The sequence below is a fragment of the Strongylocentrotus purpuratus genome, unplaced genomic scaffold, assembly GCF_000002235.5.
Source record: "Strongylocentrotus purpuratus isolate Spur 01 unplaced genomic scaffold, Spur_5.0 spur5_scaffold_7, whole genome shotgun sequence".
In the NCBI taxonomy this organism is placed as follows: Eukaryota; Metazoa; Echinodermata; class Echinoidea; order Camarodonta; family Strongylocentrotidae; genus Strongylocentrotus; species Strongylocentrotus purpuratus.
Window position 1 is genome coordinate 14644915 of NW_022145613.1, and position 17309 is coordinate 14662223.

At 39.6% G+C, this 17309-nt stretch overlaps 1 long non-coding RNA gene across 1 annotated transcript; it reads left to right on the forward strand.

The window, feature by feature from the left end:
* Nucleotides 1–6324: 6324 nt before the first annotated feature.
* LOC115919796 lies at nucleotides 6325–16063 on the forward strand. Its single transcript, XR_004062016.1, has 2 exons — nucleotides 6325–8445; nucleotides 11227–16063. It is a non-coding gene; the product is annotated as an uncharacterized LOC115919796 (long non-coding RNA).
* The last annotated feature ends 1246 nt before the right edge of the window (nucleotides 16064–17309 follow it).

The following is a 17309-nucleotide window of genomic DNA, read 5'->3' on the forward strand; positions in this document are numbered from 1 at the left end:
TTAAACATCCAGCAACAATGCACCTCGTTTGCATTCTGCTGATTGCTCAATAAAATAAAGTGAAACAATCGAGAAGGGCAAACAAAATTTTGACAAGTAGTTCGAAGTACATGTGAAACCAATGGAGCTATGCACGTTTCTCGTATATTATGTAACTCGAAACAGTTCGCGAACAACAAGCTGGTTCTTTTGCTGACCTCAGAGGGTCACGTGATACTCCGACTCTGTTTGGGGAGATTTTTTGGGGGGCGGGCATATTTGGCTGAAAATCCTCAATTTTGAATAGCTTGTGAACTTGAAGTGGGATTCTTTTCACGGTTATTTTGGATGGGATTATATTCAGAAAACAACATATTAACAAATAAATTCACATCTTTGCAGCATTTCATAGAACCTTTAACTATTTTATTATAATGAATGACAGCTCAGTATTAAAGTCGGGAAATCGCGCTCTCTAAACAGAGATTCTTATATCAAAATTTACATAATGAAAGAATTGTCAGAAAAAAAATCATTAGGCAACATGAATTAAATTGGCAATTCGAACTGGCCTTCCCTTTGCCCTTGCATCTACCCCTGGCCTTGCCTCTACCTCTTCCATTTTGGACGCCATTTTGAAAAAAAACGGTTTTTCGGAAGTTAGATTTTCTTAGATTTTTAGTATGTTATTGCTGACGTCATATACTACTAGAAACCGTTGAAAAAGCTTTTGTTGCAGTTTTTTTGAGGTTAGGCCCTTTTTTGCCTTGGAATGACTCTACTAATGATTAAAATCAAACTTCCAACGAAAGTTGGTCAAAGTGATCTTTTGTTTAGGGTTTGTGTTTTTTTTATCTCATTACTTTTTTCAATATCTTTGTTTAGAATACAATAAAATGATTTACCAAAGTATCTAGGGTTGGACTACTCAGGACTAACCAGTTTTATTTGGAAAGTTTTGATATGCACTGTAAAGCAATCTACTGTACTCTACACTAGCAGCAGCTCTTATGTCTTTGTTTCAGTCATGTTTTTGAGGGTGCATGATAGTGACCTAACAGAAGCCCTAACTTGGGATGGTGGGAAAATATCATAGAGGTACACAGCTACAAAGTGATAAAATGGTTCAAGCACCAAGGCATATTCAACGTTGAACATGTACATGTAATGGGCCTTGAAAAGGCGGTCAAACCCTTCTACCAAATTTGCCCCAGCTGCTACCACCGTCTTATGCAGCACCAGGAAATACTGACTGGGCTTCTTCTCCATTCCGACTGATACCAGGTATGGCTGGATGTAAGTGGTATTTGGCGTATCATGCTCAGAGCTAGAGAGCAATAAACTCTGCATTTCAAATGAAAACAGAAAAAGTATTAATTACTTTCTATTCTCTGTTGATTTCCTACGTTTGGGTACAGGCATGTGCTCAAAAACTGAAGGCACAGCATCTTCCTTCAGTCTCGTCTTCTCGTTCGTGTCCAACAGTTTTGCTTGGAGGTCTATTATGAAATCCTCCTCAACGAAATGTTCGCTGCACACTACGTTACTGCGGCTGAACTTTTTCAAGTCGTATTTATCAACTTTCAAGGCAGAAATCCATCCAACAAATCTCAGGTCTCTTGGCTGGGTTGGGAATGACATGAAAGCTGACTCTTGGATTCTTACAGCCAGTATGTGAGGTGTTAGAACAGTTGTTTAGCGTATCTGATATTTTTTCTGACATTTCTTCCTTCTTAAGCTCACTAGTATTGACGTAGTACTTTATGGAAGTCATTCCTTGTGAAATAGGCTGATTTCCCAGCATCTCTTGCTGCTCTAAAAGCCTACATTTGTGCTTGCCTGAGCTGTCGTACCCATGTTTGTTTGCGCTTGGTGCTTTGATACCAACATGGGTGCAATCTATACAGCCCAAAGTATTTGGCATGGTAGCTATTTCAACGAACTGGGTCTTTTTCGTTGCTAGAGATCAACACGTCAGAAATTAAGAAATTCACTGAATCTTACTGAAATTGCATCAGTAACAGCTGCAATTGCTCTACTTTGTGATGTCTGTGAGATATTTTTTAGATCACCCATCACATGTTGAAAAGTTCCGCTTGTGAAAAACCGAAGATGCCTGTTGTTCAACGATTAACGGTCGAGGCCCATCTTGTTGTCTTTTAAATGTTTCCTACAACTTGATACGTCACAGTATTTATTAGTGCCCCATAGGAGAAGAGTCTTTCGTTATATCCTTTGACCGCTCTCTGAGTCTGTAGGGAGGCTGCAGTGGACTTAACCTGCTTTGCTACACGGGTTGTGAACGTCTAGCCAGTTGTATACTTCTTTCACTGCAAACTGTGTTCTAAGGCTTTCCTCTATATTTCAGTTGAAAGCTCTTCATATCCTAGCCTATAATTTCTCATAAAGTTCTTTTCTGTGATGTTTGGTGACACACAATCTTCTTCTAACTTGTTACTTGTTGAGCAAGTCAACAGCATTCCTTTGAAGAGGAGTAAGGCCAGGTCCCTGGATGTTTTTGTAGATCTGGCCTTCTAGATCTACTACATCTTGATACGACAAAGTCCCCACAAGAGCAGATTCCTTCATTGTATCCTTTGACAGCTCTCTGTAGGAAGACTGCAGAGCACTTAGCCTGCTTTGCTATACGTGCAGAGTGGTGAGAAAATGCCTTGCTGTTTAAACACCTCCAAGGAAGAATGCAGGGTCTGCAGCGTACGGGGACGAGTTGCTGGTATTTGCATGGGTAGGGTCACCAATTCCTTCCTGCTGATGTTGCAATATAAGCAGCAGTGGTGACCTGGATGAATTTTGAAATACAAGGTCAACAAAATCAAGGAAAGGTCAATTATCAATTCTAAATCATTTTCTGTGAGATTTATACTTTAAAATTATTACTGATAATCCTCATTCTGTAATCATACTTTCCTCTGCAAAATTATCTAGTCTGTGCATCAATCTCAATTCAATTTGAATATTATAATGAATGGACAGGCAAATTGTTGTGCTTTAAAACAAGGCTGGGGAACAGCGTCGGGAAATTTCAATAATCTCAACAAACGCTCATAAACAACCATATCCCTTTGAATGCTTACAATTGGGACCAGTGAGGCATACATTTGGTTTAGATACTCGTAATCTCCAAATGCAAATACCTTGATCTTCTTCCCCCTGTAAAGAAAGTTATCAGCAATGTCAGTAACATCTACCTCTTTTATATCATCACTTATGCTCGGCAGTCCTATTGCAGTAATCACATAAGTCTGTGAATGGTTCTTTACGGATCTGACGGGTATCTTGTAGATTTCAGTCTCTAAATCTTTTCCCACGTTGCCGACCTTCCTTATTGTGATGGAAGATTTCTTTCCTTTTAGGTTGAGTGTCTTGGCTACTCATCCGTTCCAGCATAATAATATAGATATTTAGTTTCTAAATCTGAAAATAAAATATTGATAAAGATTTTGTGCACATCGAGTAACAATTTGAATCACCAGTATCGGAGTACTTCTTTGTATAGAACTTTACATAGTGTCTACCAACCTCAAAGTTGACGGAGACAGCTCCTCGACCTGGGGCATGGAAACAGCTTAGCGCAACGTCAAGATTGAATGAGGAGTCCCCCTCCCCCCCCCCCCCCCACAAGGTAGAGGAGGACTACTCGCATGTTCGCTAAGCTGTTTGGTCAAGACACATTTGCTGGTTGGACCATCAACTTGAAGGTACCACCTCCTTTGTCCCCTCCGATCTTCAGCCAGACTTCATCTGAAGGTATGTGCCCATCATGCCACGTCAATTCAACATCTAGATTGAATGCGGATTCCCCCCCCCCCCCCCCCAGGGTAGAGGAGGACTACTCGCGTGTTCGCTAAGCTGTTTGGTCGAGTTACATTCGCTGGCTGAACCATCAGCTTGAAGGTACCACTTCCTTTATCACCTCCGATCTTCAGCCAGACTTCATCTGAAGGTATGCACCCACTGAGCCAGAATGCCATGACTCCTCTCGATATTGGCTATGCTAGCTTGTTTCCATCTTTATCATTTCCAACTGGGATTTGAGTTTCTTATTTTCTTTTTTGAGTGCATGGTTTTGTTTGGCCACTTCTCTGTTTTTTTCTACCATTGTTTTCTTTGCTGCTGCATGTTCATCTTCCATGCTCTTCACATTTTTTTCCATGTCATTGACCACATTCATTATTTGATTTATTGCCTGTGGGACATTGTATTGGTGATGTCTTAATCTAGTGCATACTCCGATCATTTTGACATCTCTCTGTAGGAAGGCTGCATAGCACTTAGCTTTTTTTACTATTTGTGCAGAGTGCGATGTATTGCTGTCGCAGAGTGGTGAGAAACTGCTCTTCCTTGCATCTACAAATGTCTGTTAAAAGCTCCTTCTTCTGTTTTGATGGCTTTCTCTAGTTGGATGTTCTTTATGTAGCATCTCCTTCTTTTCACCATATAGATAGATGCCAATAATGTGACAGGTTTAAACCGATATGTTGTTTATAAAACGCTGTACCTTTGATGGCAGAGCTTGACCATGCATAAATCCAGCAAAGAAATGCTGGTAACACAACATGGTTCATTTTCCTCGCTGTGGATATTCGATCCCAAAGGCGTAGAAGGCAGCGAAAGATGCCTATCTTCTTCTATATGAAGTAGTAGAGGGCATCTGTCTGAAGAACTACCCTGTGGAATGGGGTCATCTCTTCCTCTATGTAGGCAAATTTGCGCAAGAATGACCACATTCTCTTCATGACTTCTCAATCTGTTGGGTCAATCCCTGAAGACCACTTACTACCAAATTCAATCTGGCAGGACCATTTATGCTTATAGAAATAGGGCTGCAAGGAATGTGTACAGGTAGCGTGACGCATGGATGGATTTGTAGAGCAGTTCGTACTTGGCCGGCTTGTTTGGGTTGTATTGCCTGAAGGCGAGGGATGTCCTCATGGGATAGAGAGTTTCATCGATGGTGAGACACTCATCCGGTGTTACGGCTGATGCACAATGACGGTTCAGAAGAATATGCATCTCGCCAAAGGCTGCAAAACGGTCGTGCTTCCACCTGTCCTGCCTTGTTGTGAAGTGATCGAAGGAGAGCTTCAAAAGTAGGAATGCAAAGATGCTGTCTTTTCCTCTTACAATATCCCATAAGGGCCTGATTGCCACCCTGTAAAATAGGCCCAATGCCTTCAACTCTGCAACGTAAAGTTTTTCATTTACGTCTCCCTCTACTGCTAGAAGTAGATTGTTCTTGTTGTCCAAGAGGGAGAGGAATTTCTTCATGTGCTCTACATGATAGAAGAAGGAGAAAGCTCCTTTGAATAGTACATTGGCACGATTGCCAATGTAGTTGAGCATCTTGTTGGTTACACCACATGCAATCTCAAGGAATGATGAAATACATCCCCAACGCCAGATTTGTCGCAACCTCGATAATGGAAGGCCTTGCTTGCAGTGCGAACAAGTCTTGTAACTCAAGCCTCTGATTTTACTTCACAATCAACTCGTTCTTTTTTAAATCGCGCAACAAGTTGTAATATTGAATTTCCTCTTCGTCTTCATAATCAATTTCGAACACAGTTTTCATGGAATCTTCTTTTCTGGTGTTGATACCGCGATCACTAGACCTCTTACCCACATTTTCTTGTGAGCAATTATGAACAGATATTCAATTTCCTTCCCAACAAGCAGTTCTGGCTTCTCCAGAAAATTTGCCAGAACCAGTTTTGATGCCTGAGCAGCTCTCTTCTCACTTTTAGTATTCAAATTCCAAGAGATTTGATTTGATCCAAAACAAACAATGCAAAGCACATTGTGAAACAACAGCCTGTGGGGCACAATTCAATTTCAAAAGTTCATCACGGTGATAAGAAATAGGAGTTAAGTAGGTTGATGCAGACTTTAACTCATTTTCTGTCTGAGGTCCAGGATTTGGATTGATGGATTGATATCACCAGAAATCAATAGTTGTATTTGGAAAGTTGATGATGTGTTAGAATAATAAGAAACATGTTGAGACAGGAAGTCAATATAGCTAGGTTCTGAGGGTTGCCAATACTTTCCTCAAGGCAACTGGTCCTTACACTGTCTCTGTAGAATTAGAAACACAGCACAACTGATGAGCTCCAACGCGTGGATTTTCGTTGCTTCCGAGCCTGCATCTGACTGTTGCAAAAGCTTCTGTGCCTTTCAATCTTTTCTTCTGATGTCCACAGCAGGCCAAGCTTCACAACTTGCCTATTTTGAGGGGGTCTGTTCTCCTTTTGGGGGTTCCCTTGATACATCATTGGAGTAGGAGGGGTTGGTGGTGGTGGTGGTGGTGGTGGTGGTGGTGGTGGTGGTGGTGGTGGTGGTGGTGGTGGTGGGGATGGGTAAGGGAGGTATGGGTTGGGCGCGCCAAGCTGCTGGGGGTAGCTCTTTACGGTGCGCTTCTGTGTATATTTTGCATCACGAGTGGCTTCGGCCTCTTGAATGAGGCTTATTAATTTATGAAAAGGGGGCGCAACAATTTGTTGATGGAGATTTGTTACAGAGAGGATGTACTCATCCTGGCATCCCATCCTAAACCTATCTAAAAGATTCTGGTCTGTCGAGTCTGGTAAAAACTCTCCTATCTCCACCAACTTGTTGATTTTGAGCTGTGTCCTCTTTAGGAAGTCTGAGGGCTTTTACCCTTTGTCATGGGACATACACATAAACTCGCTAAGGAGAAGGGACTTGTTCTCTACTGCGCCATACACATTGTCCAAAAAAGATACAAGTCCATGGGCAGTGGAGCTTCTCGTCCTGATGTCCCTGGGTTAGGGTTTAGGGTATTGGATATTGATTGTTCCTTAAGTGTTTATGCGCTTGGTGCTTTAATACCAACATGATTGCAGCCAATACAGCCCAAAGTTTTCTCTTGGATGAAGATAACATTTACTACTAAGAATTTATTTATTATGATAACAATCATTGAACATACAGCCCAACATGCATCCTAGGGCTAAATATATTCACTTTACAAAACAAAATATACAGAATACATACAAATCAAGATGAAAAACAAAGAATACCAATTATCAATCATTAGGTTGAAATAAAGTTAATGTAGTACAAAATAATCATACAAAATTACACTGAATAAATCCTCAAATATTACATTTAACATTTCAGAAGTAAAATTAGATTGTGGTGATTGTAGGAAACCTGCAACTACTTCTTCAAGATGTTTTTGCATTTCATGGCTCGAAAATGAATTTTGCTGCTGACTTAGCCGGTAGTGTTCCTTTGAAGGGCCTTTACAGTTCACTTCTTTATGAAGAAATGACAGCTGTGTTAAAGATGGCAGGCCTCACTTCTTCTTCAGTCTTGGAGGATCTTAATTTCTCAACACAGGGTGACTTCGAGCTAGATGACAGTGCAGAAGCTACAGAGCAACCAGCATCTGAAGAAAGCTCAACTATGTCATCAACCAGAACCAGAAGCGGATGAGTTATTAAACCACCAGATCGCTTGAACTTGTAAATAAATGAAAGCGAACCACAAAGAAAGACTTTCGCGTTTTGTAAATAGTTTAAAGTTAATACATCCTCAACGCCAGATTTGTCGCAACCTCGATAATGGAAGGCCTTGCTTGCAGTGCTAACAAGTCTTGTAACTCCGGCCTCTGATTTTACTTCACAATCAGTTCGTTCTTTTTTAAATCACTAAACAAGTTGTAATATTGAATTTCCTCTTCGTCTTCATAATCGATTTCGAACAGTTTTCATGGAATCTTCTTTTCTGGTCTCGATACCGATCACTAGACCTCTTACCCACATTTTCTTGTGAGCACTTATGAACAGATATTCAATTTCCTCCCCAACAAGCAGTTCTGGCTTCTCCAGGAAATTTGCCAGAACCCGTTTTGATGCCTGAGCAGCTCTCTTCGTCTTCTCACTTTCAATTATCTCACCCAATTTCCTTTTTCTGGTCCTCAAAGTTTTCTGCTTGTTCCTCTGTTGGAGTATAATCCAGACCAGACACGCCTTGGATGCTTTTCTTGGGCAGTATTTGCAGCCTCTACGGGATCCATCTCTGTACAAAGATGATTGTAGTCAACCACTTCTACGAGATGTTTTTCCATTTCTTGGCTCGAGTTTTCTGCCTTTCTCTTTGAGCGGGAGGCTTGTTTCTCCAATCAACCTTTTTTCCTGAATTTTGCTGCTTTGTTAGCTGGTAGTGTTCCTTTCTAATAATAAGAATTATAAAAACGTTACTTGTAAAGCGCTTACCACCGAAGTCTCTAAGCACTAAGACGTATACTTGGATGCGGCAGGGAGATTGGGTATTCTTAGTAGTTGTTTCAGTCTTTGACGACCACTCTTTTTTCCCCTATGACTATACGACTACGTTTGGACTGTTTCTGAAGTATTCCAATTCCAAGAGATTTGATTTGATCCAAGACAAAAGGATGCAAAGCACATTGTGAAACAACATGTAACAAGGGAACAGGGTACCTAGAATAATAAAATGAAGAGAAGAAAACAGTTGCTTGTGGTGTAATTGGTGTCAGCATGTAGAATGACACATGGCATCACCAGCACTCTGTTCCTTTGTTTCTCCTCATTAATTAAGATGTCTAGGACTCTTCCATTCTCCAAGGCAGGGGGGGGGGGGATATCATAAGAGATGCCACTTTTGGCCAACTATATATTCTATTATAAGTAACTGATTTAGGAGTGACTTATAATTAACAAAATTTAGAGGGGGGAGCATAATTTATCCAAAAACAATCAAATCTGTCGGGCCTGATCACACTCTTCCCCACCAGAAAAGATGTCGTCCTCGACAGATAAACAATAAGTAAATATACCATACATACATACATACATGTAACATAAAATTCAGTCAACTTGGACTAGACCATAACAAAATCCACAATATTGCATATACACTTCATATGATCAGCCCTATCCATCTAGTATCTGTATTACAATTATTACGAGAACTGCAACATCAATGGTTTGTGCACATACCTTTAATGTTCAACTCTCAAGTCCATTTAGGGGACTTTACATTGTAATGACATCTAAAATATAAATGAATATGTGACATAAAGGATAGACTCTTGGCACTTCCTATGAGTGATTGTCCGTCTTTGGATTCTGGTGATACATTTACTGCATTTGCTCAAATCAATGAGCATGACTATGCATCTTGGAGTGCCTGTACTCTCATCATCACCAGTTTCCCTGTTACACAGCGCTGTGAGTTTTTTATGCCTCCGTTACGAAGTAGCCGGAGGCATTATGTTTTCGGGTTGTCCGTCCGTCCGTCCGTACGTCCGTACGTCCCGTTCTCGTGATCGCGTTATCTGAAGAACCGATTGATGGATTCCTGCCAAACTTTGGTCATGTATGTATCTTGCAGAGCCGATGAACTGATTAGATTTGGGGGTCACGAGGTCAAAGGTCAAAGGTCACAGGGCTCATTATGTATGCAAAAACAGCTCGTGATCGCGTTATCTGAAGAACCGATTGATGGATTCCTGCCAAACTTTGGTCATGTATGTATCTTGCAGAGCCGATGAACTGATTAGATTTTGGGGTCACGAGGTCAAAGGTCAAAGGTCACAGGGCTCATTATGTATGCAAAAACAGCTTGTGATCGCGTTATCTCAAGAACCGATTGATGGATTCCTGCCAAACTTAGGTCATGTATGTTACTTGCAGAGCCGATGAACTGATTAGATTTTGGGGTCATGAGGTCAAGGTCAAAGGTCATGCGGCTCATTATGTATGCAAAAATAGCTTGTGATCGCATTATCATTAGAACAGATTGATGGATTCTTGGGTCATGAGGTCAAAGGTCAAAGGCTCATTATGTATGCAAAAATAGCTTGTGAACGCATTCTCATTAGAACTGACAGATGGATTACTATTTAACTCGGGACATCTTGTGGAGCCAATGAACTGAGTAGATGTTAGGGTCATGAGGTCAAAGATCAAAGGGTCATATATGTATATGAGAAATTGCTTGTAATCACGATATTCTGAGAACCTGTTAATGGATTACAATTGAACTTGAATTTGAAAAATTTCTTCTGTTTTGGTTTGTAAATTGCTCTATGACGGAGGCATCATTTCGACTGCGCGCAGTCGAAGTTCCATCTAGTATTAATAGACAGTGCATCCCCCCCCCCCCAAAAAAAAGTTGACTTTGGGGAGATTTTTCATAGGAGAGCAAAAACATTTCTTTGAGTCCTGTGCCAACTCCACCAAGATCGTCCTTTTATTGTTAAAGAATAAAGGTCTATAATGTGATCCAGCTGGTCGACTTCATTGTCACAAGGCTGGAGACCTATTACGAAAGGAGGCTAATAGACGTCTGCAACAACAGACTAGATAGGGTGCTCCAGTCTCGATTTCTGCCAGGTATTGCGGCTGGATCTAAAATTGATCCCAACAAAAAATTATTCATATTATTATAAGTATTCACGATTTTTCATTGGTACTAGATTAACAGGTCTATCTGTCATATGTGGTGAAGAAGACGAGGACGAGGAGTGGGTCCTTCATTGGACTGCGGAGGAGGACACCGAGGAGGAGATGGAAGAGGAGGAGCAGAGGAACGAGGATAGCCATGACTATCCCTCTCTGTCTCCAGAACTAGTTTTGACAATCACTCCAACATTTGAAATCTATACCGAGAGTTCTCAAGAATTTGATCTTTAATAAAGCTATATAAGGACATGTTATGGTTCATTTTCCTGAAAGATATTATAACATTTTCCATGGATGGGCTGGATGATTTTGCATTTCAGACTGTACGATGGAGTGTATAGCAGCTTGCATCTTCTCCCAGTCTGGCATGGTGGGTTTGAATTTCTTGACTTTAGACTTTCGTCCTTCTTGACTTTTTTCCGTTTTGTCTTGTTGTATAGACACTTCGTTGACAGAGCTAATCTTTTGTATTTTGCCTGTCAACTTCTGCTGACGCTCACTCTCATGGGCAACAGCTCTCGTTAGAACCTCCATGATCACCTCATCGTTGATCCTGTCCTTATGCAAACGACCTTTAACTTCTTTTTGGATCGCCTCACTCTGGATCCCTGTCGAGATTGAATGAAGCGCCATCCGCTGAACTTGGCAGCTATCATAGCTTACTGCTGAGCCGGCCTCAACTGATTTAGGAGTGACTTATAATTAACAAAATTTAGGGGGGGGGGGCATAATTTATCCAAAAACAATCAAATCTGTTGGGCCTGATCACAAACAGCCTGTGGGGCACAATTCAATTTCAAAAGTTCATCACGGTGATAAGAAATAAGAGTTATAGTTGATGTAAACTTTAGCTCATTTTCTGTCCGAGGTCCAGGATTTGGATTGATATCACCAGAAATCAATAGTTGTATTTGGAAAGTTGATGATGTGTTAGAATAATAAAGAACGCGTTGAGACAGGAAGTCAATATAGGTTCTGAGGGTTGCGAATACTTCCCTCAAGGCAACTGGTCTTTACACTGTCTTTGTAAAATGAGTAGCACAGCACAACTGATGAGCTCCAACGCATGGATCGTCCTTGCTTCAGAGTCTGCGTCTGACGGTTGCAAAAGCTTCTGTGCAACCTCATCAGTCAAACCTATATTGTATGGACTGTCTCCTTGTAGGACAAGTGAAGCATCCATTAACACTACCGGGGCTTTTGTAATGTTATGAGTCGCGGGAAACTAACATTTATCATTTAAAACAAAATTTGTTTTCAAAGTGACAGATGCTTTATTTTTATTCTCTTGGATTGAGAAGACATTTGTTCAATTAAGTTTATTCATTTCCATAAAAATCACATCACAAGAACACATACATTTGCAAAAGGTACTGTAAATAACATGCAAAATCTTTCATTAGAATATACATAAGTACATTAAAATATTAAACAATAATGGTAAAACGGAAGTTATAAAAACCCAAATAAATGAGTTTGTTGAGATATCTACCCCCAATTAATTAAACAAAATGTGATGAACATAATAAAGATTAGTCCAGAATCCGGCCTATTTAATTTTGATCTCCACCACATCAATGCTACCTCTCCCTACTTACTTGCTACCAGCCGATGATGGCGTCATCATTAAATTAGGACGCCCAGTATAGCTGGGGTAAAAGTCAATACGTAATAACCTTTTTCACCATATGCGGAATTATATTCAAGAATTGCAAAGTTGTATTTTAAAACTGTTGTCCAGGGTATTGGGTCGGATTGTCCAGGGTCAGGCTGTCCGGTGCTCGGGTGGTCTAGGATTCCGCAAAAATTGTTCAGTCACTGTCACTAACAGACAAGACAGCCTCTTGGTACTCGTCACTGTCAGAAAAATCTTCATCTGTGTCGGATTCTGTTTCGTCTCTGAAGGCCACCAACTGGTCTGACACTGATGATCTCTCCAATGTGGACAAAGAATACCCCACACGTCTGAAGCCATCTCCAGACTTGGGAGGGCATACCAGGACCTGAAGCTTTCAATGCTTAATTGAATAGTGCTCTCACAAACAATCTGGTTAACTTTACTAACGGAGAAACTGCAAGCTAAATCCGCACCACAGTAGTTGTGGTGAAGTCCTTCATGCTGGCCGACACAGCCCTTCCAGCAATATCACCTGAAAATTGGATAGTGATGGCCACGCTAGGTTTTCCATCTCTCCCGATGTGACCGCTCATCTGTATGTAGTCGTCAAGGTCTGTGCAACGTCCAAAGATCATCGTAGTGTTCACACCTTTCACATCAACGCCCATGCCATATGCAATTGTAGCACAATCAACACCCTCACAGATCCATCTGCATGGCTGAAACTGTCAATGATGTTCTGCTGGACATCGTGTTCCGTATTGGTGTGGAACATATCAAAGTATTTGGGGTGTGGTGATGGCAGTAAGTCAATAAATGTGGCATAAAGGTCACTGACCACCTTTCTTGACTGGCAATAGATGATATATCTCTCGCATGAAGCCCCATTAGCCTTCAAATCAGCTAGTAACCAAGCAAAAATAGTGTCGTAGTCCTTGCTGCGTGTTTTGAAAACACGATCGATCAAAGTGCAAAACAAACTCGTTTCTTTTCGGTCTAAAGAGATTGTCACTTTATCAACCAATCAGCGCAGCGTAAGCATGATGGTGGGCGGTCCGCAGTTTTATTGCTCTCCGTTGAAATTTCAACGGAGAGCAATTAAAGTGAGGTTTTTGTCTGTACGGTCCTCAGACTGGGCTGGTGAGCATAATTATGAGTTTGTTGATAACGCCATCTTCGACGGCTTGAATCAAGTGTGTAGGGAAATTATAAAGGACCATGCAGATTCTGGACTAAATAAAGATTTGAAATTACATAAACTTATTTTGCCCTAAAGAAAACTTGTAGAAGAACAGAAACAAACAAAAAAAAACATACAAGCCTTACAAATACACACATACACACACATATATATAAAGTGGAAAAATATGAGGAGAGATACATTCTTTGCTGTGAGATCTTCCCTCGATTTTCTCTTTCCGGCAAGTATTCAGTGATTTCTCATTACTTCACTATGGTTTCTGTATGATCGGTTTATTATGATAAAAAAGATATTGAACATGCAGCTTAAAGGCTTGTGATGTTCACAGTCCGCCAAGCTTCGAAACTTCTTCTACGAGAGAAGTGGTTGCCAGCATTTTCTTGTATTCTGCTTCCTTCTTTTTCTGTTGAGTCCTCTGCAGAGTTCGAGTTCACACTTGACTTCTACGTTCCTCCTATCTTTAACGGTGCTGTTTATTAAATCTTGTATGTTTGTGACAATTGATGGATGGTTCTCGGGGATCGATGCTCTCCAAAATCTAGATGACTCTTGTTTTTTCTGAAGAGTGATTACATGTCCTCCTCTGTTTCGCGGTTATTGTTAAGTGTTGTGAAAAATTAAAATGGTCTAGAAAGGGAATAATTATATGAGACAAAAATTCATCAGCATCATGTTGCTGACTCATCGTAAACGAGCAGGCACAGCAAACTGCTATGTATGCATTCTGGATAACGGCGAACGTTAGAATGGACTCGTCGGTCACATTTATCCTAACATTAAGTAGGCTGAATAGTTCATGGTATGCACTGCATCCTTTTCATGATGGCCTGTAGGTTCTGGGGGTTGATTATGGTGTTGAAAGAAATTTCTTATGATTGGGGTGTGACATATGCCTTGAATAGCGGCATTAAACCAACAATTGCTTGACTGATTTTCCATCCCACAAATTCCATAGTATTCATCTTTGGGTATCTTTGCATGTCCAAGCGGATTTCTCTTAGGTGCCTTCTGGAAAACACCACCCCTCTTGTGACCCCCCCCCCCCTTTTTTGTTCCATTCTTCTTCTATCGTCACTCTTGATTTTCCCCAAGATTGACCTCCATGGTTACTACTTTGAAGATTTCCTTCATTTTCATTCCCATTCGCACGTTTCTGATCTTGTGATTTCCTGCGCCCTGATTTTCTTGTAGATTTATCATCGTAATTTCTCTGAATCCCTATTGTGTCTTTTTCTTAAATCGACACAAATTCATCTATTCTATTGATTTTTCTTGTACCCAATTGGATATTTTTCAAAACTCCCATTCGTTGCTCAGCGTTTCTGGTAGTTCTTGAAATTTTCAAAATTTCTGTTTTGCGATCTGCAAACAATTTATGTGTATCACCTTTTTTGTACCGTGACAAATCCCCTGAGCAGAATACCTGACCATAAGACACATGACGGCAACATGGTATTTACTATTTTTAAAACTTTCACTGATTTGCTTTTCTATTTCTGTTGAGTCCTCTGCAGAGATCGAGTCCTAGAGAGGATGAAAACATTCACTTCACAAAATAAGATATACAGAATGCATACAAATCAAGAAATACCAGTTATCAATAATTATGTCAAAATATAACTTACATACATGTAGTACATCAATCAAATCACATTGCACAGAATAAATCCTTGATTATAACATATAACATTTTAAAAGTTAAAAGTTGATGTTATTAGAAGTAGGAAGAAAAGGGGGCAGAGGAGAGAACAAGGGAGCAGGTAGATATATGGAGACAAGTGAGAGCGGAATCGAGAGAGAGAAACAAAAAGATACTAAATCAGGATTTATACAAAAGCAGGATTGCTAGGTATAAGTTGGATATCAATATATCTCTTTTAGCCATCTTTTGAAAATGCGGTACAAAAAGTCACTACCATATTTATTATAAAAAAAAAATTACATTGCATATGTTTTATTACCTCTTCAGTCTTCCAAGTGTTTTCCAGCTGAAACCAAAAATTGATTTCAGCTGTAGGATGTCCTCGAATGGAATACTTATTCCAGCTGGTACCAATATTTCAGAATTATTCGACAACTAAAAGACCATTTAGTTGCCAACTAGGCTTTATGAATTGGGCCTACCGGTAGTTGCCAACTGAAACTTAGTAAGGTTTTATGAATACCCTTTAGTGCCTAGTTGACAACGAGAGAGCAGTTTAGTTGCCAACTAGGATTTATAGGATTTTATGAATATGAGACAGATCTTCCAGTCATACATGTAGGAAAACATTCCTGCTCTCCCGTGCCATTTGTAAAAAAAATGTGATGATGGTCAAGCTTGAGATGAATAACACGGAACATCAGTAGCAGGATAATAAATCAAATTTGATACTTAACGTTATGGGAAGATACATACCGGAATGGTTTCTAGCAGTGATTAAATGAATCTTCAACTCATTTGATATTTTTGTATAGCATTTCATTCCAAATTTTGTATTGGTGCTATGGTACTTCTTGTTTTAGCACACCTAAAATGATAACCTTGCTAACCTTTCGCTAACCTACCTACTATGACATTTTAACATAGCCATGAAATGTCTGGAATTTTGAAATAATTTGGCTAAGAAATCTTTGTAAGTTTTCAGAGAAGTAATTGATATTTGGTACAGTAAAAATTAAAAATTTATTGAGCTTGTATATTATGTGTATGATATGTATTATAAATCATGTATGTATTGTATATATATATATATTATGTAAAGCATGTATTGGCATAAATGCACCATATATTGATTTATTATTATCCCTAAATTGTTCATGTGTCCTTGCTCTTTTGTTGATTTCTTGTGTACAAGTTAAGAAAAGAATACATGTAGTTAATAAAAGAATACATGTAGTTAATTTTTTTTTTTTTTTCATTTTGTTCAAATTCTTTATCAACATCCATCTTTCTCCATCACTGTCAACACTTAGTACCGACTCTACCGAGTCATTTGCTACCTCGATTATTGCTCCTGGCTATATTTCGTCAAAGATACATGGTTGGGACTATGATTGCAATCGGATTTAGGTTAGGTTAAAGGTCAAGGTTAGATGTAGGGTTGAATTTAGGAGTTTGGCAAGTGTATAGAATTGACCGTGGAACAACCAAACGTCTGTATCACCGAGTGATGTGAGCAGCATCTCCAAGTACAATTTACATTTGCCACACTGGTAGGATTTATTCCTTGTATGCAGTGATTGCAAACGGTTGCCAGAGCTAAAGCCATGTTGATAATACCCAAATACCTTTGGAGGCACATAGAGACATTATATCATGGAATATGCACTGTGCATGAGAGGAATATTATCATGTTCAGCACACATGTTATTATAAGACGGGTCAACAAAATTACAATATCACTATTACCATTATTTTAGTCAGCATCAACATCATCAGTATCATCGCCATTATCATCAACATCATCAGTATCATCGCCATTATCATCAACATCATTAACATCAACATCACCATCACCATCATCAACATCATCATCATTATCATTATCATCCTCACTATTATCATAATAGTAATCACTATGGTCAAATTACTGACAAAATACAAAACTAAGTTGTGTTTCAGCTTTATTCTCATGGAAGATCATTACATTCAAATGTTCTGAAAATTCAAATTTTTATTCAATATTAGCAATAAAAATGTCTAAAGAAGAGCACTATACATGCATTACGCAAAGTAGAAAATAAAAGTAAAGGGGATAAGGCTTCCTCTTACCGTGACGATTCAAGTAATTCATGAAGGGTGCATTTTCAACACATTAAGACATTTAAGAATTGTCTACAAAATACTACATGTATTACTAAACTTGTATGCAAAGAAGGGAAATTCAATGAAATACATGTACCTGCAAAATGATGAGGGGGGGGGGGGGGGGGGGGGCTATACCTGGTACAAAGGCTTTGTCTTGTTAATGATAAAAATAAGTAAATATTGATGCATACAAAGAATATTCATGTAATGCCCAAATACAAAATAAGGAGTCTGAAGCCCTTTTTTCAA